At 48.5% G+C, this 18,648-nt stretch overlaps 1 long non-coding RNA gene across 1 annotated transcript; it reads right to left on the bottom strand.

The window, feature by feature from the left end:
* Positions 1–14,704: 14,704 nt before the first annotated feature.
* Positions 14,705–18,482, bottom strand: LOC122167797. Its single transcript, XR_006171098.1, has 2 exons — positions 18,397–18,482; positions 14,705–14,932 (listed from the first exon to the last, which is right to left on the bottom strand). It is a non-coding gene; the product is annotated as an uncharacterized LOC122167797 (long non-coding RNA).
* Positions 18,483–18,648: the final 166 nt, after the last annotated feature.

The following is an 18,648-nucleotide window of genomic DNA, read 5'->3' as shown; positions in this document are numbered from 1 at the left end:
TCTCTCCCCCCGCCGCCCCCATCCCCGCCCCGCCACCGGAGCGCGCCGGCAGAGCGCGGCCCCGGGCCGGGGTCCGCGGAGGTGGGTCGACGTGGTGGGACGCGGGATGCGGGACACGGGGCGCGAAGGGGCCGGGGAGCAGCGGCGAGGAGGGGGCCTGAGCGGAGCGGGGGGAAAGGCTGCAGCTGGGAGGGATAAGGGGGAACGGGTAGGAAGCAATAGGAGCCAGAAACCTGGGGAAGTGAGAAGAGGTGGGAAAGAGCGAGGGGCGAGGACGGGGGTGGGAAGGGACGGGGCAAGGAGAGGGCTGGGCAAAAAGAGGTGGAAGGACACGGAGGGTGGTACTGGGGGGATGTGGGGACGCGATCACAGCGGCACAGCCCGTTTTCTAGTCTACCACAGTTCCTTCTTTAAAAGCAAGCGCAGTTTGGGGTGTTGGAGCTTCATGATCGCTGAGGTCTCTTCCAACCCAAGACATTCTATGATTCTATGATGCTATGCTTCTGTAACCTGAAAACCTCGTGTTGAGGCTCCTAATGCCTGGGAAGGACAACAATCATCTGCAGCGCCTGCCATTCAAGTTACTGGAGCCCCATCAGCCTATACTAAGAATAAATACAGAACAAGAGTGGGTGATGGTCCACGCTGCTCCCTTGGCTTAAAGGGGCCACCTCGACTAGTTTTCTCTGCTCCAGACTGGCCAGGTCACAGCAGTGTTGGTGTATTGACCTGGAGAAAGAAATAAAGAAGATGATGCTTCACATGGGGGCCCAAGGACCTGGGGAACTCTTTGCCATTGGACGTTATGGATGCTCAAAATTTGCACTGGCTCAAGGGCTGTCTGGATTAGTTCACAGAAGAGAAATTCTTTGAGGGCTCCTGAACGGAAGAAGCTGCCTCCAGGTCATGAGCTCTGAGTTACAACGAATTGGGGCAGAGTGCAGTGAAGTGAAACATAGCACACGTTTCTCCTATTCTTCCACACCTTCTGTGCAACTCTTTGTAGCTACCCTTGGAGGCTGCTCTGGGGCTAGGAGTCTTGGGCTGACTCCCAGTGAGGCAGTCATTGCTGTCCTTCAGCTGTTCCAAGTGTAACAGTGACATTTCAGCCTTTTTGTGTGTTTATTTCTCTTTATTTTTGTCTACCGCTTGCTTTTTTTCTGCTTTTTTTTCTTTTCCTAAGTTAATCACACACATAGGGCTGCCGGTCCTTTTAGTAGCTTGTTGATGTTATTGCAAAGCTGCTGTCTATTACATGTGAAAAAAGTGGTTTTGGAGATATCCGTGGTGACTGGAAATAAGCTCACATTACACTCTCTTTTAAGAAAGGCAAGGAAGAACTCAGAGAACCATCGGTGTTTCAGTGTCGAATCATGGACCACATCGTCTTGGAATCCATTTCTGAACGTGGAGAACAAAGAAGCAATCAGGAACAGGAGATTTCTATAGCACAGCTTGTGCTAGACCAGCCTGATTGCCTTCTATGACAGAATGACTGGCCGAATGGATGCAGAGCAGTGGATGAAATGTACCTCCATGTTGTCTCCCACAGAATTTGCATTTATAACCAAAGAAGTGCGTGCCGAATGAAGGAGGGAGCATTAGGGGGCCTGAAAACTGGTACCTCTGGGCTCAGTAGATATTTCAGTGTCGGGCAGTGGCTGGCAGTCGTTGGAGTATGCCAAGCTTTGATTTGGGAGCCAGTATTTTTCAGTGTTTTTATTCATGATGGATGAGAACACAAAGTACCAGGCTGCAGGTGGCACTAGCAGGGACATCTAAAATGTTGCACAGCACAACTGATTCAGAGAGAAAGTCTTAAGAACTGAGTCAGTGGAATCCACATCAAGTTCAATAAAGGTAGATTTCTGTACCTGAGGCAGCACAGCACCATAGCTGTACAGGCTGTGAATCAGCTGGAGGAGCTGCAGGTCCTGCTGAAAAGAACATGAAGGCAGGAGTAGGCAATGAATGAAGAATCTGTATGCTTTCCTTCCAAACACGGCAAACCAAACACCTCACCAACTTCAACAAAAAGGTGAGCAGCACATCAAAAGAATAATTATCCTCCTCAGCTTGGGATGCAGTGAAGCTGAACCTGGTCTCCTTGGTACATTTTTGGCTCCATCCATTCATGAGGGACATTGAAATAGGACACAGAGACATGGCAGACATGATCTACAAGGACAGGCTAAAGAAGTAGTGCTTGCTTTGCCTGGAAATCAAAGAGCTGTAGAACCATAGAACCACGGAACCACGGGACCACGGAACCATAGTCATAGAATCATGGAATCATAGTTTGGTTTGAAAGGGAACTCTGGAGATCGTCAACCCCAAACCCTCTGCTAAAGCAGATTTCCTGCAGTAGGTCGAGCAGGAAAGCATCCAGGCGGGTCCTGAATATCTCCAGAGAAGAAGACTCTACAACCTCTCTCTGGGTGGCTTCTTCCAGTGCTGCCACCCTCACAGTAAAGAATCACAGAATCACAGAATCCCAGCATGGCCTGGGCTGCAGAGGAGCACAGCGCTCACCCAGCTCCAAGCCCTGCTGTGTGCAGGTCGCCAACCAGCAGCCCAGGCTGCCCAGAGCCACATCCAGCCTGGCCTCGAATGCCTGCAGGGACGGGGCATAAAGAAATTCTTTTGCATGCTTGTATGGAACTTTCCGTGTTCCAGCTTTCTCTTATTGCCTTCTGCCTGGCTCCATCCGTTTCCCCCTGCACATTTAGGTACATTAGACACTTCCAATAACATTGGTAGGATCACCTCTCAGCCTTCTCCACGCTGAAGAGCTCCAAATCTCCGATCCTTTCCTCATACAGGAGATGCTACAGGTTCTATTAATCTTTTGGCTTTCCACTGGACTCTCTCTAGATGATCCCTGCCTTTTTGGAACTGGACAGCTCAGAACTGGACACAGTATTCCAGGTGTGTCCTCACCAGGGCAGAGTAGAGGAGAAGGACCATCTCCCTCCATCTACTGTCCACGGTCCTTTTAATGCACCCCAAGATACCACTGGCTTTCTTGGCCAGCAGGGCACACTGCTGGCTCGTGACCGGCCTGTTGTTCACCAGGAAACCCTGGTCCTTCTCTCCGGTGTTCCTCTGCAGCAGCTCATCCCCTAACCTGTACTGATGCTGTGGCTGTTCCTCCCCAGGCACAAGAATCTACACTTCCTCTTGTTAAACCTCACCAGGTTCCTCTCCGCTCTGTTCTTCAGTCTGTCCAGGTCTTGCTGAACGGCAGCACAGCCTTCAGGGCTGTCAGCCACTGCTCTCAGTTTTGTACCATCAGCAAACATGCTGAGGGTGGACTCCATCCCTTCAGCCAGGTCAGTGATGAAGATGCTGAACAAGACCAGACCCAGCACCGCCCCGCAGGGAACACTGCTGGTTTCAGGAGAGCAGCCAGACTCTGCGCCGCCAATCCAGCGCTCTGAGCTCTGCTGTCAGCCACTCCTCAATCCGGGTAGGGTAAGGCTTTCTAACTGCACAGTGCTGCTATCTGAAGAGCAGATAAGCACTATGGAGCCAAATGCTTCTTCGTAGTGGCAGACAATAGAACAGGAACAATTTCCACAATTACAGCTCGACTCATTCAGAGTGGACTTCAGGAAACATTCTCCATCAGGAGCGCAGTGCAGCGCTAGGAAAAGCTGCTCGCATGGGCTGAGTTCCTACCTTGCAAGGTTTCAATGCAGACCTGGCCTTGTGTTTTTGATAGCCCTGATTCAAAGGAGAGGTTGGGCTGTGCACGGATGGATGTCCCTTCTAACCATGATGGGATAAGGCTACTATGAAGGTACTAATTTAATTCCATTGCTATTATGCCTATCCATAGTAACACCTTTTTCTTTTATGATGTTTTAGTCAGCATTTATATTCACAAGGCCTCTTTACTTTGTTTCACTGTTGAACCTTATCAGTGTAACCTTTGTTTTCTTTCTTTTTTTTCTGCCTGAGATCTTTACTGTAAAAAGATTAAATAGATGAGCTCCAAAACTGCATCTAGAAAAGACGGCGTTCTCTCAAGCCTACAGCTTCTGATTTACTAATAATCCCTTTTTGTTTCTTAGATAGTTGTCTACTATGCTATTCTGACAAACTTGCTGCATTCTATCACATGCCATTTATTGTCCCATTTCCAAAACCTGTGTTGAAACCCACGCATAAGTCTACAAGTGCAGTCTAGGGGCTGGTGCATGATGCTGCACCAAGTTGGTAGCTACTTAAGCATAGCTGGAAGGCAGCACAGAAGGTGTGCTCTGCATGCACTGTGTTTCCCTAGCTCTACAGGCACATACATCACGCTGCCTCTCACGTCTCTTCTGTCACCACAGTGACCTTGATTCTGGAGTGCCACACATCCATACGCCTGAATTGACTTTGCATGTCCCCACTCTGATCGCCAGCAGGTAGGAAGTGGTCTGGCACTATAGCACATTCCTGCTAGATGGCATTTTGCTTCTGACCTGGATAGGAGCAATGTGGCAGGTAGCCCAGAACTGACTAAATCGCTCAGAGGGTTCCACTCTTGCACGTTGAAGGCTGGCTCAGAAATCCCAAACAGGAAATCTTTCTAGGATGTGCTCAGGCCCTGGTTCCCGGATGTTCACAGCAAGCAAAGGCTTCCTACATTCAGAATGGAGGTTAAAAATAAAAGAATTCAGCACCTGCTCAAAGCGTACACGGCCAGGAGGGGCAGCGGCTGGAGTTCAGGACAGTCCTCTAAGACAGATGTAAGGTTGAGACAGCAAAGCAGACTTTGAACTCTTCAGGGAACTGCTTGACAGGGCGACATGGAGGAAAGCCCTGAGGGGAGAGGGGCCCAAGAAGCTGGTTGGTATTCAAGGACCATCTCCTCCAAGCCTAGAAGCAGCGCATCCTGAGAAAAAGGAAGGCAGGCAAGAATTCCAGGAGGTCTCTGTGGATCAAAGGCCAGTCAGTGTTTCCTCTGTGCCTGGCAAGATCATGGAGCAGATCCTCCTGAAGGCCCTACTGAGGCACATGGAAAATAAAGGCAAGGTGACTGGTGGTAACCAGCATGGCCTCACCAAGGGCAAGTCATGCCTGACAAGCTTGGTGGCCTTTTATAACGGGGTTACAGCACCGGTGGATAAAGAAAGAGCACCTGACATAATCTACCTGGATTGTACAAAGCATTTGACACAGTCCTGTGTGTCATCCTGGTTGCCAAATTGGAGAAAAATGGATTTGATGGATGGAGCACCGGCTGGGTAAGGAATTGGGATGGTGGTCGCGCTCAGAGACTTGCAGTCAGCGGCTCAACATCCAAGTGAAGGCAGGTGACGAGTGGAGTTCCTCAGGGATTGGACTGGGGCTGCTGCTATTTAACATCTCTGTATGTGACTTGGACCGTGGGATGGAGTGCACCCTCAGCAAGTTTGCAGATGACACCGAGGGGTGCAGTTGACATGCTAGAGGGAAGGGATGCCATCCAGAGGGACCTGGACTGGCTTGAGAGGTGGGTCCATGCCAACCTCACAAAGTCCAACAAGGCCAAGCTCAAGGTCCTGCACCTGGGTCAGGGCAATCTCAAGCATGGATTTAGGATGGGCAGGGAATGGCTTAAGAGCAGCTCTGAGGAGAAGGATTTGGGAATGTCAATTGATGAGAGATTCAACATGAGCCAGCAATGTGTGCTTGCAGCCCAGAGAGCCAACCATGTCCTGGGTTGCATCAAGAGAAGTGTGGAAGAAGAAGAGGGCAAGGGAGGTGATTCTGACCCTCTACTCTGCTCTTGTGAGACCCCACCTGGAGTACAGCATCCAGCTGTGGGACCCCCAGCACAGGAGGGACATGGAGCTGCTGGAGCGGGTCCAGAGGAGGGCCGTGAAGATGATCAGGGGGCTGGAGCAGCTCCCCTATGGGGACAGGCTGAGAGAGCTGGGGATCTTCAGCCTGGAAAAGAGAAGGCTGCGAGGAGCCCTTATAGTGAGTGGCCTTCCAGTACCTGAAGGGGCCTCCAGGAAAGCTGGGGAGGGAGCTTTTATAAGGGCGTGTAGTGACAGGATGAGGGGAAATGGTTTTAAACTGGAAGAGGGCATATTGAGACTAGATATTATGTCTTCCTGTGAAGGTGGTGAGACACTGGCACAGGTTGCCCAGCTAGGCTGTGGATGCCCCCTGCCTGGATGCCCTCAAGGCCAGGCTGGATGGGGCTGTGAGCAACCTGGGCTATGGGAGGTGTCCCTGCCTGCAGCAGGGGTTGGAAATGGATGATGTTAAGGGTCCCTTCCAACCCAAACCGTTCTACCATTCTATCATTCTATCTTAAGCTGCCAAGATGAATTTAACGTGACAAAGACGTTGAGCTTAATGTCGGATGCATTAAAAGGAATGTGGCCAGCAGGTTGAAGGAGGCGATGCTCCCCCTCTGCTCTACCCTGGAGAGGCCACATTTAGAACACTGTGTCCCGTTCTGGGTTCTCAGTTCAAAAAAGGCAGGGATCATCTAGAGAGAGTCCAGTCCCATCTGGACGCATACCTGCATGACCTGTTACAGGGAACCTGCTTAGGAAGGGGTTGGACTCAGAGGTCTCTTGAGGCCCCTTCCAACCCTTGCAATTCAGTGATGTCCAGGCAGCTTTTGAAGAGAGTCTTTGAGAGACACTACAAACTGTCAGTTCCTTCCACAGACAGAGGCTGCCAGTGCAGATTTACAAGCTCTGTACGGGGACTTTTGTTTCTAGCATATCTATGCTCAGGCTGCAAAACAGAGTAAGCTGTCAGGCAGTATTTGTGGCTGATCCTAAGTGTGGCTGCTTCCAGAGAAGCATGGCTGAGAGACTGCTGAGAGAACAGCATGGCCTGAGGAGACTGAGCTACTCCAGGATGAGAGCGGCAGATAAAATCCAGCAGAGAGAAACCCGAAGTGGAGCCTACGGGAAAACAGCCCCTGATTCACATGTCAAATGACGGCATCTGAGATGATTGCGACAGGGAATGAGAGCTTCGGCTTCAGAGAGTCTTGCGAAAATGTCAGCTTAGAGCTCAGCAGTCAAACGAATATTAGGAATAATTAGGGTTGTTTGTTTTATATTCTTCAATCCTCCAGCAACTCTTGCAACAAAATTAACACAACAGGATGTAGATTTACAGTGATTTCTTCCATCTTAACGCATTCTAAGGTAGCTCTAGCTCTGTTTGCTGCAGTACTGAGTTTTAGCTTGTCTGCTACCACTGTAAAGCACTTCAGCCTTATTTTTCTGGGCAGACACATAATCATGAAAATGCTTTGCATTTCACTGTTTATTACTTCCCTGTTTATATTTCTACCAATATCAGCATCAACTGCAAACTGTATCAGAGGCGACTTTTTTTTACGTTCAAAGCACCAGAAATATTGAAGGAACACCTTAAGCTTCAAATATTCCTTCTGACAACTTTTCCCGCTGAGACATCTTACTACATGAACATATGTCTAAACAGATGCAGCACTTTTAAACAAAAATGGCATGGAGTATGATAGAGCATTTATAATTTCAACTGGTTTGTTGTTTTGTGTAGAGGAACTGACAGGCTTCAAGCGCAGGCTTACTCTGATTGCAGCTGGCTGCTTTTGGGCCTTCGCCATAAGAAGTTTAGGGTCTCAGCCCCCAGCACAAGAAAGACAGAGAGCTGCTGGAGCAGGTCCAGAGAAGCCCATGAAGATGCTCAGAGGGCTGGAGCACCTCTCCTTTGGAAACAGGCTGAGAGAAGCGTGCTTGTCCAGCCTGGAGAAGAGGAGGCTCAGGGGGGAGCTCACTGCAGCCTTCCCGTGCTTCCATACTAAAAGGAGCTTATAATGAGGATGGAGACTGACTTTTTACACTGTCTGACAGAATCATAAAGTCATAAAATCATTGAAGTTGGAAAAGACCTCTAAGATCATCTGGGTACTACATCCACCCTTCCTTCAACACCTCTGGGGACAGTGACTCTACCACCTCCCTGGTCAGCCTGTTCCAATGCCTAGCCACTTTTTTCTGAGAAGAACTTCTTCCTAATATCCCACCTGAATCTCCTCTGGAGCAACTTGATGCTGCTCCCTCTTGTACTGGTGCCAGCTGGTGGATTTAACTCCATTCACCACCACTTTCTGGGCTGGGCTATCCAGCCATTTTTTACCCACCAAAGAGTGCCTGTCCAAGCCATGGGCTGCCAGCTTCTTCAGGGAAATACTACAGAAGACAGCGTAAAAGGCCTTGCTGAAGATGAGGCAGGCTGTGTGAACAGCCCTTCCCTCATCCACAAGGCAGCTCACTTGTTATAGAAAGAGATGAGGGTGGTCAGGCACTGCAATGGATGCCCAGGGAGGTGGTGGAGTCACCGACCCTGGGGGTGTTCAAGCAAAGGCTGGATGTTGTGTTGAGGGACGTGGTTTAGTGGGAGCTATTGGTGATAGGTGAACAGTTGGACTGGATGAGCTTTGAGGTCTTTTCCAACCTTGGTGATTCTATGATTCTATGATTCTATGACCTGCCTTTCAAACCTCATTTCCTTCTATGACCAGGGGCACAAAGGAGGACAGTTTCAAACTAAAAGAAGGCAGGTTTAGATTAGATGTTAGGGGGATTTTTTTCACTCAGAAGGTGGTGAGATGCTGGAACAGGCTGCCCAGAGAGGTTTTGGATACCTCATCCCTGGAGATGTTCAAGGCTAGGCTGGATGGGGCCCTGGGGAACTCAATCCAGTACCTGGTTGGCAACCCTGAGAGAGGAGCTGGAACCAGATGATCTGTAATGTCCCTTCCAAATCGAGTCAGTCTGTGATTCTATGAGGTGAAATAAATGTCCACTACTTAACCTTGCTTCAGTCATCATCTGTCATCATGTTCCGCTGTGTTCTGAAGATCAATGGAGTTGAGCAGTTTCGTCCCAAAAATGCATTTCATTTAAAAACAAATGCCCTGTTCTTGGATCAAGGATTTCTGTGTCACAGTTCTACTTAACTAGGCTGTGGATAGCTGATGAAAAAGAAAAAAAAAAGAAAAGAAAAACATAAGCAGTGGAAGCAGGGATGGGTTGCCTGGGAAGAATAAAGGGATGCTGTCCAGATATGCAGGGCTAGGATCATGAAAGTCAAGGTGCAGATGGAATGAAACTTGATGAGGGATGTGAAAAACAACAAGAAGGGTTTCTTTAGGTAGGTTTGGCAGAGCAGACAGGCAAAGGAGAGTGCACTCCTCCTGTTAAACGAGAAGGCAGAGCTGGTCTCCTCAGACATGGACGAGGCTGAGTGCTTAATGAGTTCTTTGCCCCTGTCTTCATGAACATTCAGGCTTCCTACATCTCTCTCATGTCCAAGAACTTCTAAGCAGGGGTGGGATGAGCAAAATCCCTGCCAGTGTAAGAGCAGAGCTGAATATGTGCAGTATGAATATGGATCTGAACAATACGATCCCTAGTGTTCTAAGGAGCTGCCTGATGTACCTGCCAAGCCTCACTCCATCACATCTGAAAAATCATGGCTGTCAGGCAAAGTCCCTGCTGAGTGGAAAAAGGAAAGCATCGCTCCCATTTCTAAGAAAGGGAGAAAGAGGAAGACCCAGGGAACTACAGGCCGGTGAGCGTCACCTCTGTGCCTGGGAAGATCTTGGAGCAGAAGCTATGTTAAGGCACATGCAAGATAAGGAGGTGATCTGAGAGCCAGCATAGCTTCACCAATGGCAGATCATGCCTGACGAATCCGGTGGCCTTCTGTGATGAAGTGATGCCACCAGCAGACAGAGGAAAGGCAACTGGAATCGTGCAAGGCTTTTGACACGGCCCCACACCACATCCTTAACTCTAAATTGGAGAGGGATGGATTTGAAGGCTGGATTATTAGGTGGATAAATAAATGGTTGGACGGTCACAGCCGGGGGCTGTTGTCAATGGATTTGTGTCCAGGAGGAAGCCGGTCACAAGTGGTGACCCCCAGTGCTCTTCAGCACGTTTATCAATGGCACAGACAGCCGGATTGATTGTACCTTCAGCAAGTTTGCTGATGGCACCAAGCTGAGTGGGGGGACTTGGGGGTCCCGATGAACAAAGAGCTGGAGGGACAACACTATCCTGGGCTACGTCAGCAGAGCGGTGGCAGGCAGGGACAAGGAGGTGACTGTCCCTCTCTACTCTGCCCTTGTGAGGCACCATCTGGAGCGCTGCATTTAGCCCTGGGGCTTTCTTCTTTTCATCTTCTCTCCTTCCCTCCCTTTCTTTTTCCCCCTCTCCTTCCCTTCTTCCCTTCCTTCTCTTTCCCAAAGTGTGTGTTAGTAAGTCAAGGAAAAGATAATTCAGAGAAGTTCCACATCATGTGTTTTAAAAAATATGAAACTAAGTCTCTTTGTGGTTTCATGATTTATGAATGCCAGTAACTATCCCAGTTTAATCTGAATCCTACTGTTCTGAAGATAAAACTCACTGTTACACATTAAATTAGACTGCAGATCACATAACTGCAAGAACCACGTGCATCACTAGCAAATATGGATAATGAAATGGAGAACCGGCACAGGAGGAATGAAAGAACATGGATACACATAAACAAAAACGCTCCTCCAAAGCATTTGAAAAAATGCTGATCAGATAATTTTCATACCAGGAACCCAAGGTCTTTGACTACCAGACTAAAGGAAAACTTGCAATACAAAGCATAAAAATTAAGACAAGAGCATTTTCCACATGCTTGCAACATTCCCTGCTATCTGAAGGAGCCACGAGAAGAAGGATTTTGCTGGACCTTATTCTTACTAAGAAGGAAGGGCTGGCTGGGGATATGAAGGTTGGGGGCAACGTGAGATGCAGCAATCATGAGATGATGGAGTTCAGGATCTTGTGTGGGAGAAGCAAAGCAGCATGTAGGACTGCCAACCCTGACCTCTTCCAGGATGTACGTGGAGGTGTCCCATGGGCTGAGCGTTGGAAAGCAAGGAGGCCTGAGGGAGCTGCTCAGCCCTCAAACACAACTTCTTCCAAGCTCAGGATTGGTGCACGGCTAAGAGTGAAAAATTGGGGAAAGTTGGCAGAAGGCCTGCATGGATGAGCAAGGAGCTCATGGATAAACTCAAAGGTGAGAAGAAAGTCTATAAAATGTGGAAAAAGGGCCTGTCTGGTTAGGAGGAATACAGGAATGTTGTTAGAGCCTGTAGGGATGCAATGAGGAAGGCCAAGGCCCACTTGGAATCAAATTTGGCAAAGGAAGTCAAGGATAACAAGCAAGCAAGGTGTTTTTAAGTATGTCAGCAGTAAAAGGAAGACTAAGGAAAATGTGAGTCCATTACTGAAAGAGGTAGAGGCCCTGGCAAGAAGGGATGCTGGCAAGGTGAAGATACAGAATGCCTTCTTTGCTTCTAGCTTTACTAATCAGACTGCGCCTCAGGAATCTCAGACCCTGGACATAAGAGAGCCTGGGGAATGGAAGCCTTCCCCTTAGTTGAGAAGGATATGATTAGAGAGTGTCTGGCCAAAACCAACTCACACAAATCCATGGGCCCTGATGGGATGCACCCACGTGTGCTGAGGGAGCTGGCAGAAACGACCGCTGAGCCACTCTCTTTTATCTTTGAGAGGTCCTGGAGAACAGGAGAGATGCCTGAAGACTGGAGGATAGTCAGTATCACACCAGTCTTCAAAGAAGGCAAGAAGGAGGATCTGCAAAACCACAGGCCAGTCAGCCTCACTTCTGTCCTTGGAAAGCTTGTTCTGGATGCTATCTCCAAGCAATTGGAAGAGAAGTGTTGATGAAGGGAGAACAGTGGATGCTGTGTACCTTGACTTCAGCAAGGCATCTGACACCGTCTCCCACAGCATTCTTGTTATGATACTTAGAAATTGTGGGATATATGAGTGGACAATGAGGTGCATCGAGACTTATCCCATCATGGTTAGAAGGGACATCCATCCATGCACAGCCCAACCTCTCCTTTGAATCAGGGCTATCAAAAACACAAGGACAGGTCTGCATTGAAACCTTGCAAGGTAGGAACTCAGCCCATGCGAGCAGCTTTTCTTAGCACTGCACTGCGCTCCTGATGGAGAATGTTTCCTGAAGTCCACTCTGAATGAGTCGAGCTGTAATTGTGGAAATTGTTCCTGTTCTATTGTCTGCCACTACGAAGAAGCATTTGGCTCCATAGTGCTTATCTGCTCTTCAGATAGCAGCACTGTGCAGTTAGAAAGCCTTACCCTACCCGGATTGAGGAGTGGCTGACAGCAGAGCTCTGCGATTAGCGCTCTGAGCTCTGCTGTCAGCCAGTGGAAAGGCAAAAGATTAATAGAACCTGTAGCATCTCCTGTATGAGGAAAGATTGAGGGACTTTGAACTCTTCAGTATGGAAAAGAGAAGGCTGAGAGGATCTCATAGCTGTTTGTAAGCATAAGAATGAGAACATTCCTGCATCCTTCCTTTGGACTGGGACTGCACTGTTCATCAGCTCCTGCAATTGTACTGCAGCCTGGCTTCTCTGAAATGAGAGATAATTAAAACCTTCCCTGGTACTGCTTTCTCTACTCAGAATAGAAAGTGCCTCTCTCTCCATTACAAAAACCATTCCCAGCCCAGAACAAAGGCCAGAAGTTTTTGGTAAGTAGAGATCTCACCACAAGAAAGCAGGGCCCAGCATAATTTATATTGCTTCCTCCTTGCCATCTATGTGTGGGGCCCCAGTGTGATGACATCCTGGCTCAGATGCTATAAACAAGGCCATATTAATGGATCATAAACTCCTTGGAGGCTGGCTGGATGTCTGTATTAGGTTATGAGTTCCTGAAAGCAGAGATAACAACAAGGTGAATCTGAGAATGGAAAGTTGGAGAAACGGAAGTTAAGACACTGGAGAAATACCTCCCCTTTGCTAGTCCTGTTTATCTGAGCCTCTTACAAAGAAGTTGGTGAATGTGATTCTGGTTTCAGCATCACGTGGGTGAGGAGATCTGGGCTAAGCAGCGCAATGTCAGATTGCAAATATGCCATTATAATGCTGCTGCTCCCTGAAACATCAAGCAGCTAAGAAATGGCCACCTGCAAGAGAAGGCATAATGCATCAAGGACTACGAGAAAATTGGCTTAGAGTCCAAGTCCAGATTGGAATTCATTTTCTGATAGCCCTTTGGTAGATTCATTCCGGATAACTTTACAACCATATTAAAACTAAAGAGTTTGCCTTTATTCTGACTTAGGGGACACCTCAAACCACAACTCCTTACTACTTACAATCATAGAATCTCAAGGTTGGAAGGGACTACAAGATCATCCAGTCCAACCATCCTCCCAGCACCACTGCTGCCCCCAGCACCAAACCACATCTCGCAGCTCCTCCAGGCGCCCCCCGAGCGCCGCCAGGGACGGCGACTGCACCACCTCCCTGTGCAGCCACTGCAGTCAGCACAGCTTTCAGTGCTTATCCCAGTGCCCTGCCGTGATGCCAGCAACCACTGTCCTACTGAAATACACCTATGCAGCACCAATCCTTTTTTGTTGACAGTACTGCCGCCTTTATGTCCTCTTCGAAATAGATTTTGGTTTAACTATGTGATAAAACTGAGAACTCGTGATTCATTGGCCACCTAATGTAATCAATCCTTCAATTTCTGCTTTCCAGGACACAGCCATTAGCCAGCAACCACAAACTGCTCTGTGGGACTCTCATGGAAACAACAGCCCTCCTGGATGACAATTATCCATTGTTACATACAGCAAGAGATTTTAAACCAAAAGTTTATGAATTACTGCCCAGTGTTTATCCAGCTCTTCATGCACTACTGCCAAAAGCTTTATAAAAATCCCTTATCCATTTCTGAGGTGCCAAAATTCCTTTTTTTCACACACTCTGCCTCGGAGATACAAAACTTGATCTTTTCACCACTCTACTGATGGAGAATTGAGACACACATTTGAGGAGCAAACAATGTAACAGTCAGATTTTGAAGGTCTTTAAGTCACTGAAGAAACTATGAAACAGACCATGTTTAATTACTGCATTTGGAGAGAAGCACAGGGCAGAGTCCTTCTATCTAGTGCACAGAGGGAGCTTGGAGATGCTTAGGGCTGTAGGTTAACGTGGCTAGAGGAACAGCATCCTCATGCATCAGGACCTTAAAGAGAGCCAGAAGCTTCCCTAATCGTAAGTTACAGAATCCAATATTGCTCATTTGTCTTTGAAAAACCCAACACTAGACAATACATGAGTCTGAGTTGTTTAGAGAAAGCAAACTGAGAAGGTGTGATAAGGTCTTTGAATAACACCAGCACAAGTGGAATGCAGCATAAAATGATGTAATTGCTGCATCAGAGTCTTGTGGGTGTTTATTCATGAAATGCCAAGCGCATCGCTGAATGTAAGTTCATCTATGTTCAGTAATGTATTACTTAAAATGAGAAAAAGCACCAGCTTTTTTTTCCTTAGTACAGGGACTCTAATGGGGGGTAAGGAGCTGAGGAGTGCTTCCACCAAGGAGATGGATGCCAGGGTGGGGGTCAGTATCACTTGATCTGAAGTAGAAAAGCATCTTCCTGCAAGACTTCATTGCAGGCATTTTCCAGACAGCTCAGGTATTTTTAAAGAAAGACATGACCACAGCTCTGCCTAAATCAAGCTTCTGTCCTTCAACACAGAATTGACAATATGACTTCATGAAGTTGTAATCTATTAGAAAGGAGATTCTAAAAGACCACAGTACTGCAAGGAATAAAACAGGTAAGCAAATCTCACACAATCGTATTTCCACTGGTATTATAAATAGACTTATTATTATCTTGCTCAGCAATGTACAGTGCTTGTAGAGTTAATGACAGTCTTCACTCCCTCTCACAGTGTGCAACAACAACCCTTCCCATTTTGCCTAGAGCTGATACTATACGAAGTGTCCAAGAATTTCACAAAACATGCCATTTTCATTTATCACCGTCAGCTGTAGGTAATTCCCCACGATCCTTTGGTCCAAGATCTCTGCAAAACAAAAACAAAAGACAACAAAACCCCATCTCAGTATTGATTGCCCTCACATCTCCTCAGTCTGTTCTTTGCACCCTCCTTGATTCATAAACCTAAATCCATTACAGTGCTGCTGCAAATATTCTTTCTCCGGGTTGGTATGTTAGCTATATCCTCACCTCATCTCTACTGCACAGTTTCTGTAATGCAACAAAGCACGCCACATCTCCTACCTTTTAAAATCCCTTATAATGGTTTCCTGTGCTTTTTAAATTTTTGTTACAAACCACAGGGTAATTACCTATTTCTTCTCTTCTATCATCAGTGGAATCAACATCTTTTGGTACCTTCCAAAATTCTTTCTGTCATTCTTTTTGAAAAAGAGGAGAAAAGATTCCACTGAGCATCGAAGAGACATTGGAACAGGTTGCCCAGAGAGGCTGCCTCCTTCTTGGAGGCATTCAAGGCCAGGCTGGATCACAGAATCATGGAATGGCTGGGGTTGGAAGGGAGCTCAAGGATCACGAAGCTCCAACCCCCCCCAATGCAGGGCCACCAACCTCCCCATCTCACAGCAGCCCAGGCTGCCCAGGGCCCCATCCAACCTGGCCTTGAACACCTGCAGGGATGGGGCTTTGAGCAACCTGGTCTTGTGACAGGTATCCCTACCTAGAGCAGGGGGTTGGAACTAAGTGATCTTAAAGGTCGCTTTCAACCCAAACCATCCTATGATTCCTTGGCAGTGGATTATTTTGCTTTACAATATATTGGATTATTGTTTTTTTCAGGTTCTTAAAAATGACTAGGAGTTGGTTCCCGTGATTGTAAGTTGTTTTGTCAATCACTGCCTTTGATGACACAGCTGTCTTTTGTAAAGTATTTAGGATGCACACTCAGGAGTTACATGTGTGTAGAGGACTTAGAGGTCATGCTGCTTATCTCCACATTTTGCCATATTGGCCTTAGCTTGACAAGGCTTTGCCTTGTAACAGAGGCCTCTGTGGTAATACTAATGTATTTGAATAATAATAGGATTGAGATCTGAGATTGGTATCATCTGTTCTCCAGGATTTTGCCACATTATCCTAGATCAGCAGATGAGTCCAGCCCTCGTCTCTTGCAGTATTTGAGAGCAACAAGACAAATAGGTAATGAAAGAAAAAGGTACCAATATCATTAATGTACAGCCCTACTGCTCTGCACCATGCACATATGTCACCTTTATATCATTCACAGAGCTTTTTCCCAGATGGAAGCTGATAGAGAAACTGATGCAGCTGATAACCTTCAGCACACATCCAAGTGATCGGAACAGCAAGAAAGATAAGGGAAAATGCTTCGCTGTTCAGCCCATGTCAAAGCCCCAGCATCGTTGGTCCACCTTGAACTGAAGGCAGACTCTGACACTGGGCACAGTGCACCCTCCTGTGGGAGGACAGCACCACTCAGTGAACCTTTGGGGGATTCTGGCGTCCCACTCCTCCATGCTGAGCAGCCTGGCTGCTCGCTCCAGAGCACTCCCTGTTTCTCATCGGGGTTCTCTGCCGTCATCTCTGAGGTCAGGAAGAAAAACCACGCCTCGCCTGCTCCTAAACAAAAGACTATAGATAGCTGTGGCAGCAAATGCTTCTCATTATGTACTCCTCTCTCCTCAGACTGCCTGCCCAGTTGGGGGTGGGAGCAGCATGGGGCCCTGAGATGCCTGTGCTGCTCTGCTGTGTGTTTTCTGTTATGTGGGGTGAGGAGTGCATTCCTCACAGGCTTTGAATGTCTGCAAAACCCCAGAGGAATCCTCGGAGCAGTGGGAGGAGAGATGGGGCACGGAGAAGTTACCCATGCACATCGGGATAAGGCGTCCCCCTCCTGCATCGGCCTGCAAAGGCGTCCAAACCTGATGGAAGTGCAAGTGCTACGGCAGCACGCCCTCTCAGCGTGCATTTAAAAGCCTTACTCTTCCCACCAACACAGCTTGTTTGGCTAGGCTTAGTCTGGCAAAACAGATCAAGCAGTGATAAACCTGTCTGCTTGTGCACTTAGAGTCAGTGCAGGATAGGTAAAGGAATCATTTCAGATTAAGACTGACTGTGAACCAAGAACAGATAGATATAAACTGGCTATTATTGCAATCAACAAGAATTCTGCTAGCTATTACAACTATCAGGCTTTAAAACATCTTTTCTGAGTAAGAAAGATATAGGAGCAAAAATTCCAGCGTCTGATAAAATTGAGTGATTACAGGATTTCATACCTATGGCAGCTCGAGTTTGGACGTGGAGGCCCAAGAATTACTGGCACCACATTCTTTTCCCGCATCACAGAACTCCAATATAGAGCCTCTCCTCATGGAGTATGCATGCAGGGCTTTGTACCAAGGACAGGAAACTAACCTCCCAGTCCCACTCCCTCTCAGCTTTACGTGTCTGATGCCTAGTTCATGTTTCAGTGTCTCTGACAGAGCTTGCACAGAAGATTGTTATGGATATAGAAACATGGAACTGGAAAAATCTTCCTGGGACAGCTGGACGCAGTGTTGAGTGGCCATTCCCCAGCTTGCTGCCAAGCATTTTTTTTTCATCATCGTTCTCAGGATGCTTGTAGAATTGGGAACATTGCAGGACCTGAAGCATCAGCAGGATGGGATAGCGCTGCCCGTGAGCCTTAACTGCAATGCAATCCAAACATCATCTCCACACCGCAGAGATGGGACGATCAACAAAATAATGGGCAGTTTGCAAAAGAGAGCCCTGGAGGGAAGGGAAGTCTTGATATCCCTGGAGAAAGTGCATACGACCAGAATATAAACAGAACTACTGACCTGCATCCTGCCCTGTAACCACATATCTGAGCCACTCCAAATCTGCCGGGAATAGCCTAAAAGGCAGCTCTACTAAAGTGCACCTCTGGAAAAAGAAATCTGTACTGCTACTGATGAAATGCTAGCAGTAGTAGCAGTAGTAGGTCGAGGAGTGAGCTGCATGGATCCCAGTTAGAAATACGCATGCTGACCATTCTCTGCAGAAGTGACATTTTGTGATTCCAGCTGATGCAATGCACAATATAATACTGCGCGGACCACAAGATAAGTAGAGACAATGAGCACAGAGGCAAGCGCAGTCCTGGTGACACCTTGCTACGGCCAGGCCAGCACGGCTCTTCTACAACTCCCAGTGCAAACCCTAAGGAGAAACAGCAGGAACATCCGCCTGCTCTGCAACAGGCCGTGCCCCGCCCGTTTCTCGGTCACACCGCAGGCTGCGAGCGCTCACAAAGCCACGGGCAGCGCCCGCGTCAGTTCTGCTCAAGAGCGCGCGGAGCTCCGCGCCCCCGGGCAGCTCAGCAGCTCGGCGGGGAGCTCAGGCCCACAAGGCGCTCAGCGCCGCGCTGCCGCACCCCAGCACCCCCCGGGGAGCTCCGCACGGCCGCAGCGCCGCACGCATCCTCCGGGCAGCTCCGCGCTCCTCCCGCGTCCCTCCGCTTACCGCGAAGAGGCTGCCCGTTGCCACGGCCGCGAGCCTCCGGCCCTCCCTCGCTGCCGGGCTCAGGTACGGGAGCGCGCTCCCGGGTCCGCCGAGCGCCGCGGCAGCAGCGAGGGACGGCCGCGCCCGCAGACGGGGACGCCGCGGGGCCGGGCGGGCGCTGCACGCGGATCGCCCGGAGGCGGCGCTGCCGGGACGAGGCGGGGCGGGGCGGTGCGGGCCGCCAGGGGGCGCTACGTAGCGTCCACAGCGTCT

Source organism: Centrocercus urophasianus, unplaced genomic scaffold (genome assembly GCF_019232065.1).
Source record: "Centrocercus urophasianus isolate 14NV4802_14NV808 unplaced genomic scaffold, USGS_Curo_1.0 seq_1060, whole genome shotgun sequence".
NCBI classification, from domain to species: domain Eukaryota; kingdom Metazoa; phylum Chordata; class Aves; order Galliformes; family Phasianidae; genus Centrocercus; species Centrocercus urophasianus.
The sequence above is the reverse complement of the archived record's forward strand: the minus strand, read 5'-3'. Positions and strand labels throughout refer to the sequence as shown.